The 17623-nt window shown below is 50.3% G+C and overlaps 1 long non-coding RNA gene across 1 annotated transcript; it reads left to right on the forward strand.

The window, feature by feature from the left end:
- Positions 1-13896: 13896 nt before the first annotated feature.
- Positions 13897-17401, forward strand: LOC143819722 (uncharacterized). Its single transcript, XR_013225062.1, has 4 exons — positions 13897-15959; positions 16074-16287; positions 16435-16505; positions 16661-17401. It is a non-coding gene; the product is annotated as an uncharacterized LOC143819722 (long non-coding RNA).
- The last annotated feature ends 222 nt before the right edge of the window (positions 17402-17623 follow it).

The following is a 17623-nucleotide window of genomic DNA, read 5'->3' on the forward strand; positions in this document are numbered from 1 at the left end:
TCCTACCTAAATGATGAACTTTACATTTAATGCTTTTGAAATTCATTTTAGCCCAATTTTCTAGCCTGTCAAGTTCATCTTGTATTCTGATTCTGGCTTCTGGTGTGTTTGCTACCCCTCCTAGTTTAGTGTTATCTGCAAATTTAATAAGGACCCCCTCTATTCCTTCATCCAAATGATTTATATTTCTTCATCCAAATGATTTATAAATACGTTGAACAACACAGGGACCAGGATATATCTTTGAGGCACTCTACTCTTCATTTCTCACCAAGAAGATGACAAACTCATTGGGTGTGATCTGTCAACCAGTTCTTGATCCACCTAACAAAAATAGGATCCATACCACATTTTACCAGCTTGTTAATAAGAATATCATGTGGAATTTTATCAAAAGCCTTACTGAAATCAAGGTAAAGTATGTCTACAGCATTCCCCTTATCTAGAAAGGTAGTAACTTTCTTTTAAAAAGAGAGGTTAGTCTGACATGATTTGTTCTTGATAAAGCCCTGCTGACTCTTAGTAATTACAGCCATTTACTATAGTTGTTCAAGGACCGACTGATTATTTGTTCTAAAATTTTGCCAGCTATAGATGTCAAGCTGATAGGTCCAATCTTCTGGCACTTCATCTTTCTCCAAGAATTATCAAAAATAATGCATAGAGGCTCAGAAATTATATCTGCAAGTTCTTTTAGTACATTTGGATGGATACAATTCCTCTGTCCTAGAGAGTCTGGTTCATTTAAATAAACTATGTGTTTATGGACTACCCCTACAATGATCCTAGGTCACAACTCTCATCCCTCATCACTTGAAATATTATTACATAGTAAAGTCAGGTGGTTTATTGTATTGCATTTTATTAAGAAAATTCCAGTATAATCAGCTGTGAGCTCCCCTAATGATGCTTACAGATGCCCACTGTGTATGCATATCAAGGATTATAGCCCCATTTTGGGGTTTTGCATCCTGCTGGGCATAGACTGCTTAGGTACCCACAAACTGGGTATAGACTGGGACGAAAAAATGTTATCTTTTGTACATAAAGCATGTGCCCCCCCCCATTTTTGGTTCTTCGAACCAGGGGTGGAGGTACAAACCACGGTGACAGTGATGACAGTGGGAGAGGGGAACCACAGTTAATTTCCTGGTTGTGGGCGATGGGACTACACATGGACAAGGAAACAGAGATCCCCTCCCCCTACCAGGGCTTGGCCGAAGCCTTTTAGGAGGAACAGTGCAACTACCCTCCCCCCCCCTGCCCAACGTGCCGTGGACTGTGCCATAGAATTGGTTCCAAGGGCATCCCTTCCCAAAGCTAAGCTGTATAACATGAGCTGTTTAGAGTTTGAGGAATTCTGGAATTTCCTAGATAAGAACCTGACCCACAGCTTCATCCTCCCTGCCACCTCATCAAAGACTTGCTGGGGAAGTGGGGAGGGGGTAGATTTTTACCAATCTCTACCTGTGTGACGCAGAACTGCAGAGGGAGATGAGTGGAAGACAAAGTTTAATACCACCACCACCACCACCACCCCCCCCCCGGGGACAGTTTGAATATCTCGTGATGCCGGAATATTCATGAATGTTATTAATGAAGTGTTGCATGACTCGTACTGGGGGGTTAACTTGATGACGTGTTGATTTACACTGCAAATAAGGAGCATATCCCCTTAGTCTGTGAGGTCCTAAAGAGACAGGGACCACAAACTATGCAATATCAAGTGTGGATTTCATCCAAGTATTGATTGCTTGGGGTATAGGGTTTCCAGATGGACCCAGCCAAGGTCAAGGATGTGTTGACGTGGCCTGCCGCTCGCAGACGGTGATAGTTAACAGTCATTCTTAGGATTTGCAAACTTCTGTAGAGATTTCTTACTTATGTACTCCTAGGTAGCCCTTTCCCTGACGGACCTGAAAACTAAGGGGAGAGGGGGAAACATTTAAAAAAACAGGCTCTGCCCTTCCCTGGAATGAGCATTGCACCCAAGCTTTCAATGAACTCAAGCAGTTGTTTACCACTGAGCCAGTACTTGCCCACGCAGACATGAAATTTATTGTGCAAGTAGATGCCTTGAACTCAGTGGTGGGCAGAGGGGAGAAAGACAGGAGTGGGGAAAACTGTGCCCATGTGCTTATCTATCCCGCAAGTTCACCCCAGGTGAGAGGAATTGGGTGATCTGGGAGAAAGAGGTGGCTACAGTGAAAACCACCCTCCTTGTTTGGCAGCGTTTCCTTGAGCAGGCCAAGGAACCCTTCCAGGTGTGGACTGATCACAAGAACCTGGAGATACTCCGAAAGCCCCACAAGCTAAACACGAAATAGATCCATTGGGTGGAATTCTTCCCATTCAATTTCACTCTCAGCCACATTCCAGGTTGCTCTAACTTTTTGGCAGACACGCTCTATAGACCAGTGATCCCCAACCTTTCTGAGGTTGGGGACCGGCAGGGCATCGGGGCACGGCCCGCGCAGGCCACGCCCACGCATCGGGCCGCACCCGCGGGCCACGCCCACGCATCAGCCGTGCCCACGCATTGGGCCGCGGGCCGCGCATCGGGCTGCGGGCCGCGCCCACGTATCGGTCGCGCCCACGGGCCGCGCCCACACAGGCGCGGCTCGGCCCTGATTCCCTCTCCCCCCCTCCCGCAGTAAGAAGCTTCCCGGGCCGCAAGCTTGCGGCCTGGGAAGTTTTTTACTGCGGGGGGGGCGGGGAGAGGGATCCGCGGCCCGGCGCCATGGCTTTCGTGGCCCGGCGCCGGGCTGTGGCCCGCAGGTTGGGGACCACTGCTATAGACTGCTGTGTGAAAAGGAGGAGAAAGTGGGTACAGTTTTTAACTCTTTACAACTAGGGCTTCTGGTACAGACCCAGAGCAAAACCAAGGCAGGGGGACAACCCCCCCCCTGCAGACCTGATGGGTATGACCCCCAATGATTTTTGTCAGGTGCTAGCCACTGGACCCCCAACTGGATTCTTTGAAGGGATTTTTGGAAGAGGCTATGTTACAAGAATGGCAAAGTGTGTGTGCCAGTCTCTATGTGGAGGGATGCTTGAGGCCTGCCATGATAGTAAAATCGCTGGGCATTTTGGTTTTACCAAGACCTATCTATTGGTGAAGCGGCAGTTCTGGTGGCTCAACCTCTGCTGGGACGTGGAGGAGTATGTGAAAGGGTACCCCATGACCAAGCGTGTGGTGAGCAAACACCCAGGTCTCCTGAAGCCCTTAGAAACACCTAGCTGACTCTAGGAAGTAATTTCGTTGGACTTCATCATTGACCTCCCACCCAGTAATGGTAAAACAGTGATCTAGGTGGTGGTGGACCTTTTTTCCAAACAACTGCATTTTGTGCCTTGCGACTTGCTACCCCGTGCACAGAAATTGCGAAGAGGATCTGATCCATATAAAGGTATCAGTTGCCTGGTTCGCCATACACCAAGCACCTCAATTTGCTTTTTAAGGTTTGGTTGAGCCTTTGTGGGTGGTATACCGTTGTGAAGAGCTGGCGTATGCCTAGAGTACGATACAACTGTCTCACACTGGGATGCAAAAGGGGAACCTTGGTCCGATAGAATCTCCTTTGGGATCCCCACCTGGGCGAAGAACGCATAAGCGTTCAGGCTATTCCTTCACTCCTCATGGACGTTAGGGGAGGGCCTTGGGATACCTTATGGCGTAGGCCACAATGACCATGAGGTACCATGCCCCTTGGGGAGTTATTGTCAGGGGGCCTATGAATTCCATAGCTATCTGGTCAGAAGGGAGGTCTATGATTGGGAGAGGTTGTAGAGGAGCCTGAGCTGAGGTGTGCCCTTCAGTTCGCTGATAGATCTCGCGTGACCGGCAGTGATCTATCACTTGCACCACCCTTGGCCAAAAGAACTGACATAAAATTCTCCCCAATGTAGCCTTGCTCCCCAAATGTCCCGCCCACTGGTGTTTGTGGGCAGTCTCTAAAACCTCCTTCCTATACCCTTGTGGTATCAAGAGCTGCCTTATGGGTTGGCTTTTATCTAACTGCACCCTGAACCATAGCCCTCCTTCTTTTATTACATGTGGCCACCTCCGACTCCTCCAGACATTTTCCATGTCTCCTGCACTAATTGCCAGCCTTCGATGAAGATCGTCCAGACTCTTATTGCTGGGCCAGGTCCGGGTCATTTTGCAAGTTGTTGTGTAATGTTTCATCTCCTGGGTTCTGGACTCCGACCCCTGCGGTGTTCTTGGAAGGGCACCCTTGCCCCATGCTGTAGAGCCTTGAAAGTGCCTTAGAAAGAGAGGGCGCCTCTCCTCAGTAGCACTGTATATGGTAATTTTGGGAGACAGGCTATTTCTAGCACTACCGCTTGACCCAGGTAAGTCACAGGGATGGCGAAGACTGGGAAGTGCTCTTGGTGCCCATGGCAGCAAGTGATGTACACCCATTGTCTGGTTTGATATTCTTTGTCCAACTGGTCTCGGCTAATCATGGACATGGAGCTTCCGCTGTCTATCAATGCCCTGAGCTCTTTGCCCTGGATCATCACTGGCAACAAGGGATCTGTCTGGGATCTCCCTCAGCAGTTCCTGTGAGAGTGACATCCCACCATATGCACTCCATTAAGAGGCATTCTCTCTTGAGGGGGCCCCCCTGACCATAGGTGAAGCAAGGACTTCAGTCTCCAGGGTCCTTCTTTCATGGTTCCCCTCTCCCTCCTGGAGCCATACTGGGACCGGCTGGGTCGGCTTCGGAGGAGGATTAATCGGACGTCTTACTGGTCCGCCATGACTTGAGCAGCCATGATGGACAGGGATCAATGGGGCAAATGGTTGCTCCCACTGACACCAACAGAAGAACCCTCTTCCTGGGACGGGGCAAGGTATACTGGGTCATCCGGGTTTTTGTCCTCCAAGCGTGTTTACAGGATGACGAGACTGGGACCCACTTCCTCTGGCCCCCGATGCCAGGGTTCTTGGCCATCCTTCCATTGGGGCATCCCAATGTGCCGCAGCCAAGTAGGCCTCAAAAAAATCTGTGGATTGTATCAGAGTTGACGTTTTCTGATAAGGCTCCCAATGCCTTACGCAACTTGGTAAGATTTGGAGTAGTTGTTCTAACACCACTTTTTCTACAATTTGCCTCTCTTCATCTGTGATAGGATTCAACCAGCAGTTGGCTGTGTCCTTTAGCCGATTTATCACCGACTGCAGTCGGCTTCCTGGCAGGAAAGTCACCGCTCTAAACTTTTGTTGATGTGCCTTTGGGGAGGCTTCATATCGGTCCAGGACAGTTTTTTAAGGCTTTGTAATTGGCTGATTCTTCCTTGGCCATATCCTTCAATGCAGCCTGAGCTTCCCCTGTCAAGTAAGGGCTGCTAATAAGACCTACTGGGTCTTAGGCCGTCCTGCTGCCTCTGCAGTATGCCCCAAGGCCTCTAGGAAAGCCTCCACATCATGTTCCGAGTTTTTTCAACAAGAACCAGAGTACCCGCCCCAAATGGGCTGTAGCTGGGGGGGTACTGCAGGTCAAGCAATGGTTTCATCAGAAGAGGACGCACCACTGCCAACTTTAGCCATTGAGGGAACTCTCCCAAAGGGAGAGGTTGACAATTTCCCTCAATCGTTCACCTATCCTCTGGCCATGACTTGAGCAGCCATGATGGACAGGGATCAATGGGGCAAATGGTTGCTCTCACTGACACCAGCAATTTGTTCACTTCAGATAGAGAGCCACTTGAAGCCATCAACCCCACGATTGCCACAGAGCTTCTAGTTCCTATTCTTTATCAGGGGTAGTCAACTTCTGGTTCTCAAGATGTCCATGGAATACAATTCCCATGAGCCCTGGTGGCTTTTGCTGGCAGGGGCACATGGGAATTGTAGTGCTGTTACCAGCCGGCTGGGCAGCGTGGGAGCCGGCTCTCTGAGTTGCCCGGCTGCCTGGGAATGTAAGCTGCCCAGGGGGGACAGGAGAAAGCAGTGCCCACCCGGCTGGGGACGGCTGGGAACAGCTGCAGCCCAGGGGAGAGTAGGAGAAAGCGCTGGGAACAGCTACAGCCCGGGGGGGGGGGGGCTGGCACCCGCTGTATTCTTTTTACAGCAAGCTTAATTTCTAGTGTGTAAACCGCTCCGTAGAGCGGTAAGAATAAAGCCCTAAGGCCTGTGTGGGTGGAGAAAGGGGCGGGGCCTGTCCGTGATAAAAACTCGGAGGGGCCAATCAGGAGCCGCAAAGCGGCTCCTGATTGGCTCCTCCGAGTGCAACTTGGGGGCCACTTGGCCCGCCCTGGACTGCCCGCACAGATTGGACTGCCCGCCACCGGGAAAGGAGCAGGGCTACAGCGTCTTCGATGCGCCGGCCCTGCTCCTTTCCCGGTGGCAAAGCAGGGACGTGCCTGGGGAGTGGGATACCAGGAAAGGATCAGGGCCCTGCTCCTTTCCGGCCACCGAGACAGGAGCCTCCCAAGGCCTCCCCACCAGCCTTCCCCCCAGGCTGCGATTGCGCCCTGGCCGCTGCTACCGCAGCCAGCCACCAGCCTCCTGGAGGCGCCAGGCCGTGGCGCTACCGCCTGGGGAGGGGCACCTTGCACCCCTGCCCAGCTCCCAAGTTGATGCCCAGAGTGTGAATTTTATGTTGGATATGCCGGTACCATTTAGAAACAAAGGGATCGCTTAGCACAGTGATTCCCAAAGTGGGCGCTACCGCCCCCTGGTGGGAGCAGCAGTGATCCAGGGGGTGGCGATGGGCCACAGGTGCATTTGGGGGCGATGAATAACTATTAAAATAAATTAAAAAAATTTCCAGGGCACTGAGTAATATTTTTTCTGGAAAGGGGGCGGTAGGCCAGATAAGTTTGGGAACCACTGGCTTAGCAGATCATACAAGAGACTATTAGGGGTGGAGTGATAATGCAATTTTATCCAAAATTTGATAGTGGATAACCATGCTTTAGATGATAACAGACCAAGACCCAGCTCATTACAGAGGGTGGCAAGACTAATCATATTTGGAAGACCCAAAATACGACGGAAGAAAATTGCAGCTATATGATCCACTTCATCATTCAAAGACTCAATTTAGATTGGTACCCGTATAAGAGTTGGTTAACAACCTTTGCCTGAAAAATCTGGATCGCTGCTGGCACAAACTGGTTCTCACTACGTTAGTGAAAACATAAGACTGCACTTAACTTTAATTTTAATTTTAACGTGGGTTTAATTTTAACGTGGTTTTAAAGATTTGCTGTCATTTTCAGAATTGTTTCCATTTCTTGTCCATTGAAATGGTCAGTCTGTAAGTCTTCAGACTTGTGACACCTGCAATATTTTTGCCGTTCACTGATCGTTCAGAGACAGAGACAGGATACAACAGAAAGTAAAGCTTTTTTATTCTATTGGGTAAAACCATTTATTGTCCTATTGGGGTAAAATTATTAAATGGCAGCATTTCACATGGTCAGTGAAAGAAGTTTTCCCAACCATTCACTCAGGAACATCTGTTGCAAGGAAAAATGTTCCTCCATTGGGTGCCCACCAAAGACATCAGGCACTAGTTTAATTGTTTTGGTCATGTGACAAGCAGGCATTTGCTGAATGAGGAAAACATCTTCCTACTAGCAGAAAACCCCTCGGTGAACTTGTTTCCCCCCTAACAGTGAGAATTGAAATCTGTTGCTTGTAATTTTGTGTTTTTCGTTTCACAAATTAGCATTATAAAGTGATCCATAATCTGACTCATGATCCCTGAATTGTAGTTATGTGTGTGTCCTAAATTCATTTGAGAATTGTGATGGCATTCCACAATTCAAGCCCCACAAAGTTTTTTGGTTGACTACAATGTCCTCTCTACTATTGTGGGATCATGTGTTGGGTTCCCGTTTTCTCATTTATCCCCATTTCCACAAAACACTGGCTTCAAATACTTGCAGAGTGACAATACATTTTGGTTCAACAATACAAAATGTATTCACCTGTTTCCAATAGAAGTCAAATCTTGGACTTTACCATGTTTTCCTGTCGAGCATGTTGGGTAGGGGCCCACAATTTCACCTCTAGGGTGGTCAACGTGTAATGACTTCATGACCTAGAAACAATAGGCATTTAGGCACTCATGACTGGCAATCCTTAAGGTCAATGTCTGGCCTGGGGTCCCGCCCCTTTTACTTCCTGCTCCTTCTGCTGTTGTGCTAAGGCGCGCTGGAATCCATTAGAGTCCAATGAATTGAAAGGTCAAAGTCCAGCGTCTTTGCAACCTCCGCTTATTTCGTGCTCCTCCACCACGTACAATTTCCTTGCCTTCCCCACCAATCGTTCGATGGTAGAATATCTGATTTCTGCCTGATTTAGCTTCCTGCTCAGAAACCAAATAGGTTGTTCAACACCGTCAATTTCCTAGGCCAACACAGCCCCTATCCCCGACCGAGGCGCATCTGTTTGAATGACGAAGGGTTTATCAAAATCTGGATTGTGGAGCACTATCCCATGTGATAAACTCCTTCGTAGGTCCTCAAAATTGCAATTCTTTTTCTCATCCCATTGAAGTTTGGTAGGTTGGGTTTTCACTAAGGTGTCAGTTAATGTGTTGGGGGATGAACCTTTGGTAATATCCAACAAATTTGAGGAATTGTCTTAATTGTTTTTTTGTATGTGGTTTCTGATACTCTTCCAATTTCACTGCCTTATCCGGGACTGGAGCGAACTGACCATGTCGTACTACGAAACCTAAATACTGTAACTTGCGAAAACCTAGTCTACTTTTCTTGGGATTAACTACCAATCTTGCTTCTTTCAGGGCCTGAAAAACTTTCTACAAATCAGGGCTGCATATGAAGATGTCATCAATATAGGCAAACGTGAACTCGGCGCAACTCTGGAGGGCTTTGTCAACTAGATGTTGGAATTTGGCAGCGGCCAGATGTAACCCGAAAGGCATGACCTTGAACTGATACAGTCCTCTAGGGGTGGCAAAAGTGGTCTTTTCCCGGTCTTCTTGCCGAAGGGGAATTTGTCAATACACTTTTGTTAGGTCTAACGCAGATATGAATTGAGCCTTGCCTAGCTGATTCACCAAATATTTGGCCCAAGGCATAGGGCCCAAGCATCAAACTTAGGTTTTTGGTTCACAGCCCTAAAATCAACGCAAAAACGTACCGACCCATCTGGCTTTGGCACCATGACAATGGGGCTTCACGAGCCATTGACAGACAGCTCAGTTAATCCTAACGAGATCATGTCCTTGACTCCTTTTTGAACTAGGGGCCACTTTTTGAATGGTAGCAGACTCTAGGTGACTTACCACCACCCCTGGTTCTGTCTGAACAGTATGCTGAATTAAATGAGTTTTCACTGGTATCTTTGAGAATAAGCCCAGAAATTTCTGAATCAACTGTTGGACATTGTCCTTCTGATCTTCCATTAAGTCCTCATCCAAAGGTGGTCCTTTGAGTGGGGCCATCTCATCTCTCCGCCAAGGAGGGCTGCCATCAGGTCAGTCGTCATTTCTAAGGCACATGCTGCATTTTATCTCTCGTGCCAAGGCTTACGCAAGTTGATATGGATTTGCTTGACCCGGTTCCACTCACAGGAGTAATTTCATATGTCACCGGACCTAGCACCCTTTTTATTCGGAAAGGTCCCCTCCACAGGTCTCCCTCTGTCTACATCCAGCCCGGTGCAGCAGTACCCGGTCATCTACTTTAAAAGTTCGACTCATAGCACCCCTATCATATCTCCTTTTCTGGTATTGCTGTGCTACTGCTAGCCATGGAGTGTGCAGTGCTGCCAAACCTTCCTTGTCAGTGGCCGTTGAAGTTGGCCGGGCAAGGCGGCGTGTGCAGGTGCAGCGTGTGGCAGTGGTGGCTCGTGGGGGCATTTTTCTCCATGGCTTCTCATGTGTCTGCTAAGTAACAGGAGTGCAGCTGCTCCATGAGCAACCATCACACAGTGAAATCATGACTGTGATTCTACTCACCCCACAAGTCTGCACAGGTTTTCCATGGTTGCCTGTCTGTCTCCTCCCACATCCTCGTTAGTAGCAGACAGTGTAGGGGGGATCCATGAGGCTACCATCCTCTCTTGCACGCATGTAATGAAGGTACGTTACATTTAATGCTAGAAACTTCTATCTACATTAATAGGCAGAAGTGCTCTCAGCATCCTCACAGCGTCAATGTTGGTAGTCTTACCGTTGTGCAACGCTATTTATTTATTGTTATGCACAATGTCGTACACAATTCGCAGCACTCCTGCAACACTGTCGCCAAAAGCGGTTCAATATAGCGATTTTCGGGTAATCGACAAAAGTGGATTCACCCTTGAAAAACCGCTTGACTGCTGCAAACAACCTGCAACACATCCGAAAAAGTAATGTGCATTCTCAATGTTGCGTTAGGAAGAAGGTTTTTCTCTCGCTCCACCCCCAAGCTTCCGGGAGACGGGGAAGGGTTTTTAAAAATTTAAACCTCCAGGAGTATTATTATTATTATTATTATTATTATTATTATTATTATTATTATTATTATTATTATTATTATTATTATCATCTTTCGATTTATTGCCCGCCACTCCCTTACGGCTCGTGGCGGGTTACAACATTTTAAAACCCCCAATAAAATCCATTAAAAACCCTCAGCAACAATTACAATATAACATTATCGGTTAGCAAGCTAACCTGGCAAGATAGGCTAATCAACCTCCCCCTCCTACTACAAGCAGGTGGAGAGGGGATACTGATGGTTCTAATCCCCAATCTCAATCCCAGGTCCCGGGTCCCCGGGGGGGGCATAGATGTTAGCCTCGTCCTCAACCATAAACCTGACGGAAGAGCTCCGTCTTGCAGGCCCTGCGGAATGATGGAAGATCTCGCAGGGCCCGCAGCTCTCCCGGGAGCTCATTCTACCAGGTAGGGGCCAGGACCGAAAAGGCCCTGGCCCTGGTCGAGGCCAGGCATGCTTCCCTGGGGCCGGGAACGACCAGCAGATTTTCTCCCGCAGAACGTAAGGCTCTGCGGGGGTCATAGGGCGATAGGCGGTCCCTCAGGTATGTGGGTCCCAACTCGCGTAAAGCCTTGAAGGTTAAAACCAAAACCTTGAACCGGATCCGGGCAGCAATTGGCAACCAGTGCAGCTGCCTCAGCACTGGCTGAATGTGGGCCCTCCAAGGTGTACCAGTGAGGACCCTGGCAGCTGCGTTTTGCACTAGCTGGTGTTTCCGGACCAAGGACAAGGGAAGGCCCGCGTAGAGCGAGTTACAGAAATCAATTCTGGAGGTGACTGTTGCATGGATTGCTGTGGCTAGGTGTTCGGGGGACAGGTAGGGCGCTAGTAGTCGGGCCTGGCGAAGCTGGAAAAATGCCTGGCCCGCTACTCTTTTGACCTGCGCCTCCAAGGTCAGGGAGGCGTCAATGATCATACCCAAATTCCTGGCCTGGGACGCGATGGTAAGGTGCGTCCCTCCCAGGGTGGGTAAACGCGCTTCCTGTTCCCACCCCCTATGTCCCAACCACAGGACCTCCGTCTTGGAGGGGTTGAGTTTCAGGCGACTCTGCTTGAACCATTCTGTCACCGCTTCCAAACATCTGGCAAATGGTTCCGGGGGAGAGTCCGGGCAGCCGTCCATGAGGAGATAGAGCTGGGTGTCATCAGTGTACTGGTGGCAACCCAGCCCAAAACTCCGCACCAGCTGGGCCAGAGGGCGCATAAAGACGTTGAACAATGTGGAAGAGAGGACCGCGCCCTGTGGGACTCCACAAGGAAGTCTGTAGGGCCCGAGAGCTCATCTCCCAGTGCTACCCTCTGAGTCCGGTCCTGGAGAAAGGAGCGTATCCAGCGTAAAGCTGTGCCCCGTATCCCCGTTTCGGCGAGGCGGTGGACCAGTAGTTCGTGGTCCACGGTGTCAAAAGCGGCCGACAGGTCCAGAAGAACCAGCACTGCCGACCCGCCTCTATCCAGCTGGCGACGGAGGTCATCCAACAGGGCGACCAACACCGTCTCCACCCCGTGGCCAGGTCGGAAGCCAGACTGGTATGGATCGAGTGCCGAAGTTTCTTCCAAGAATGCCAGGAGCTGGTCTGCCACGGCCCTTTCAACTACCTTGCCCAGGAATGCCAAATGCGACACCGGGCGGTAGCTGTCTGGGTCCCGCGGGTCCAGCGTGGATCTTTTCAGGAGAGGGTGAACCACTGCCCCCTTCAGCTGCCCAGGGAACTCCCCGGAATCCAGGGAGAAATTGATGATATCCCTGAGCTGGCCTCCTATCCTCTGGCCACCTCCCTTGAGGAGCCAGGATGGACAGGGATCAGGGGGGCAAGTGGTCGCCCTAACCGAACCTAGCAACTTGTCCACTTTGGGTAAAGAGAGCCGTCTGAAGCCATCGAACGTCACCTCCAAAGGCGGCCAATGGGTCTCCAGTTCATTTACTGTATTAACTGTGGCGGGAAGAGCGCAGCGGAGTAACGAGACTTTGTCCGCAAAATGGCTCGCTAAAGCCTCGCAGCCTAGTTCTAATTTACTACTATTTTGGCGCCCCTCAAGGGCGGTAAGAGATCTAACTGTCCTAAATAGTTGGGCCGGGCGAGAGCTTGCGGACGTGATTTCCGCAGCAAAATACTCCCGTTTTGCCACTTTCACCGCCATCTCATACGCCCTCATAAGCGTGCGATGAGATGTTCTTGTAGCTTCGTCGCGAGTCTTCCGCCACACTCGCTCCAGTCGTCTCACTTCCCTTTTCCTCTCCCGGAGCTCCCTGGTATACCAGGGAGCCCGTTTGAGTCGAGGGCAGAGAGGACGTTTAGGGGCAATCTTATCTATAGCAGCCGATAGGCGTGACTGCCAGTCTGCCACCAAGGCCGCTAGTGAGTCGCCAGGAGGCATCGGGTCCCGCAGAGCATTCTGGAATCCAATTGGATCCATGAGTCTCCGCGGGCGGGCTAAAATACGCCCACCGCCCAACTGGGGAGGGGGTGGCATCTTGAGCCGGGCCCGCAGGGTCTGACCACGGCACAGCTAATGCTGTATCCAGCTCCACTTCTATCCCAGCGCCGAAAATCAAGTCGAGTGTGTGGCTGGCGTGATGGGTGGGCCCAGCAACAAATTGCGAGAGTCCTAGTGTCGCCATGGATGTCACCAGGTCTCCGCCATGGACTGGAGAGGGCGCGTCCGCGTGAACGTTGAAGTCACCCAGGATCAGAAGCCCGGGGTACTGCAACGCCCAGGTGGCCGCCGCCTCCAGCAGGCGGGGCAGGACATCTGGCGGCGCGTTGGGCGGACGGTATACCAACCAGATAGCCACACTCTCGACCGAGTCCCAACCAATACCGACAAACTCCACCCCCTCGATTTCCGGCGCCGGGAAAGCCCTGTGGGTGAGGACCTCCCGGACCACAATAGCCACCCCCCCTCCCCTCTTGTGGGTCCGAGATTGGTGAAGGACCTGGTGGGGCCAGTTCTTTCAAGGCCGCTGTCTCGCCTTCCCTCACCCAGGTCTTGGTCACGCAAGCAAGGTCCGCCTTCGACTCTGCGATTAAATGTTGCAGAGTCGAGGCCTTGTTCTTAATCGACCTTGCATTGCACAAGACCAATGTTGGACCCTGTACCCTAGCCTCCACCCTCACATTCCTGGGGATCGGCCGGAGGTTAGAAGGGGATTGAGCACACCCAGGACGCCGGCCGTGTCTCCACGGCCGGGCCCTATACGGGGCACTAGTGCTCCCACCCCTTCTCTTGTCCAACCTCCTCCCCCGACCATAACGCCCCTGGCCCATGATCGTTTGAATCCCGGCCCCAGCACAAGCCCCCCCCCTGTTTGGGCCTCCCTCTCCATAGTCCTGCTCCCCAGAGAGAATAACCACTAATATCCTATCTACTCCCCCACCTGGCTGCACTAACCCACCCTAACCCTCCCTACCCTATTTAACTATCACCACCCAACCCTCCCTCCCCCCACCCTACTCTAACTCGCAGCTAGTGGGTACAGGCTATGCTGCAAGGGTGAGATCCCGCCTGTAAGGGGTTCTCCCAACCCTTACAGTTCGCTCCCCAGCACCGCTGAGTTTTTCCCTACTGTCTACTCCTCTCTGGGTATAATCCCTATCCCTATCTACTAGCCAATCCTGATACCAAGGAGGGCTAAGTCACAGAAAGAAAGAAAAGAAAAAGGAAGAATTGGTCAATATTCTCCACTTGGCCACCAGATGGAGCTAAGAGCGATTTTTCAAGCAAGTCCTTGTAGTTCGTCCGATCGCCACTGGGTGGTGTCCAAGGTCAGTTCTTCATTCAGAGCCCCGATCTTAAAGAGGAAGCACCGATGTCCTCGCTCTCCCGCCGCGGCTGGGAGTGCGGCGCCTGCCAGACGCTCCCTCGGCGTGCGTCCCGAGCGCGACTCCGCGCAGCCTTTAGTATTGTCCTTTCGTCTTGCATGCTGCTCTGTCAGTGGATGAGGCCTGTTTGGTCTGTAGTCTGCAGTTTTAAGCATAAACTTGCAGCCCAAGGTAGCAAATACTGGCAGCAGGAACAGAAAGAAGAAGCAATGACTCCTCCACAAATGGCCAAAGTAGGCTCAAATAAAACAGCGTCCTGTTGTTTTAACAAGCAGAGAAAGTCTTCTGTGTCGCAGACCGCAAAACGATAAGGCCGTAGCAGTTCGGTGATATAACCAGCAGCTGCAGATAACTGCAATTAGCAAAATTCACAGTGTGGCAACTGTCAAGGTCAAAAAGATATTTTGCTGCTTTCAAACGGCTGCAAAAAGGTTTTTTAGAGGCTTTGTAGAGACTTATCGGAGGAGCGTTAATTAGTTGCTCTCACTCCGCCGCCATCTTCTTCTCTCTCTGAGTAATTGAGTAACGAAGTAACTGAGTAACGAAGACGCGAGCACGCGGCTTCTTTAACAAAGGTTCCCAAACAAGTAATGGAGTGGCGGCAAACGATAAGCACCCACTTGGAAATTTATTAATGTATCCAATGTCACAAACCTTGTTTCAAAATGTATTATATACTGGCATGGTCCCGGGAGACGGGGAAGGTTTTTTTTTTTTTAATTTAAACCTCCAGGAGTAACGAAGACGCGAGCACGCAGCTTCTTTAACTAAGGTTACTGAACAAATAAAGGAGTTTAATCCACTTGCTGACAATGGCGTTGGAATGGGGATTATTGCTTCGTGCAACCAAGTCTCTTCATGGGTCTGTGTGAAAGACCTGTTACTGTTGACTACACCGCGCGTTCAGACACTACTGTTAGATGCATGTACACAGCCATTTTGTAGATGCGTGTTGCTTCGGCTTCGCAGTTTCCCCCACGTGGGATTTTCGAACAAATCATGTGACAAGAGAGGCTCCAATCAAGGCATCCCAGAGGGGCTACAAACCAATTAGGAGCCCACAATCCCGCCTTCTTTCCTTGGGCGGGAAGAAAAGATCTAGGCTTGGACACTCCTTTGCACCTCCATTTCTCTCCAGCAGCAGCCAAATCAAGATGGATTCTGCATTGCGATCCTCATACGTTCAGGGCAGCAGCAGAGGACCCACTTGGAGGGAGTCTGAGATCTGGGATCTCATGGCAGTTTTTTCGGAGGAAAGAATTCAGGACTCATTCAGATCTTCCCATCGGAACAGGGAAGTATTTGAGCAGGTGGCAATGAAGATGAGAGAACTTGGCTACCAGAGGACTGGTGCTGGTCAAAAACCCACAACAAGGAATCCATGGTGGGAAAAGTCACCTGCCCGTTTTATGAAGTGCAGCATGCACTGTACGGGGAGGGAGAGGGCGGGAGGCCGAAGCATGTATGGAGAAGCCTGCAGATGCTCAGGAAGCCTGCCCCCACATGAATCGAGCTTTCTCAGGAGGACGATCCAGAAGAGGCACCATCCACTGGGAGGATCCAGCAGCCAGCTCAGCAACAGCGAGGGGGAACAGAACTGGCAACGCTAGACGAGCTTGCAATCATCCAGGGAGAGGAGGAGAGTGTTTTTCCCTAGACGGCCCTTGGGTAAGCTTGCTTCTTTTGCTGCCGGGTTTCTCCCTTTCTTCAATATATATTGGCAGTTTAATAACAGTAATTGATTGCAACGATATCTCTAGTTATGTTTACCTTCGTCCTCAGCTTGTTCGGGATCATGCTTCCCCACGCACAGAGAAATGAGCCATGTATTCAAGGGTATGTGCTGGGATGAGGGGGGGGGTTCCCTTTCTGATTTTCCTTCCCCCCCCCCCTGTAATAAAAACACAGCTCAATGGCACACAGACTGTTTCCCCAGTGGAATCCAGCGACCTGGATCAGGACCCAGATAGTGACTCTGGGGCCTCCACACAATTAGGTGGGTATTGCCATTTATTTTCTTGGAAGGAAAACAATCTGGCTACTGTGATTTTCCTTTGTGCACTCACTGGAGGGTGGATGATCTTCATTAATGAGGAATTCAGTCTACTTTTCTTTTATTAAGAAACATCCTTCAAACCAACAGATTGTGTTCCTGGGACTCAGCCAACACAGTCAGGAGACTGCTTGCACAATTGGCAAGGGAGAGACCAGCAGGTAAGCGTGCCAGAAAAGCCTTTTGTCTGTTGATTAATATGGTATTCATACATCTTTTCATATTAAAAAAGGTTACACTGACTCATAGGTGTGCATGATGTCTGGGGTCTTAAAGGGGGCTGGTTGTTTTAATCGCTGATTTGCACTGTCTCTAGTTTTTTCAGAGCCACACTCTGAGGAGGACCCAGAAGAGGAGGGGGGGGGGTGGCCAGCCAAGAGACATGGTGCCAGACCCAAGGCACATAAGGGGGACTCTTCCAGCAGAAGAGAGACTGCAAAGAGAACGCAGGAGACAGCGGCACGTTTCCCTGCTGACAAATGTGGGCCAGAGGCTGCTGGAGCAAGGAGAATTGGACATGAGACACTCTCGTGCCTTTGAGCAGGCCGTGCTCCGCTTTGAGGAAGACCACTGCCAGATGGGAAGGGAGGAGGCCAGGCTGAGGAGGGAGGAGGAAGGCTACTTAGGGAGGTGTTTGTGACATGCAGCGATCCCCTCAGGGGTTCAGTTGATGCAATGAACAGACTTGCGGATATTGCGAAGAGAGTGGCTACAGTAACGGAGGCAAGAGAGGCGAGGGAGAGTGCTAATCCACCTCAGATTAATGTAAGCCTAACACCCCCCCCCCCACCACCACCACAAACCCCGCCTACCCCACCCACAGCATGGGAACCCAAACCAGGCGAAGACCAGCCCTGGGCAAGGGAAGAGTTAAGCCAAGGGAACCATATTCACCATCTTAGTTCCCTACACATGGACATGTCCACCCACAATGTTTTAACAAATACAGTCTGGTTTTGTTTTGGATGTTACCGCTTGTGTTCATCTTTTCAATCTTGTTTATGCGGCTGGGGGCATGGATTTTCTGTGTTGTCCAGTCTAAGTTTAATGGTGATGCCTGGAGTTATGGGTGGGGGGTTGGGACAAGGTCCAATGCAGTGGTGATCACATCTGTAACATTGTAGATCAATGCGGGGGGATTGATAGGGGAACCAAACAGATAGCAAGGAGATATTTGTGTGTAAAGAACATCAATTTGTGTTTATTCGAAGATAACAGGAACATCATTAGAGCACCCAAACTCCCATCCCACCCACAAACAACTTCCCTCCCATCCCCA

This window comes from Paroedura picta, chromosome 10 (genome assembly GCF_049243985.1).
Source record: "Paroedura picta isolate Pp20150507F chromosome 10, Ppicta_v3.0, whole genome shotgun sequence".
Lineage (NCBI taxonomy): Eukaryota > Metazoa > Chordata > Lepidosauria > Squamata > Gekkonidae > Paroedura > Paroedura picta.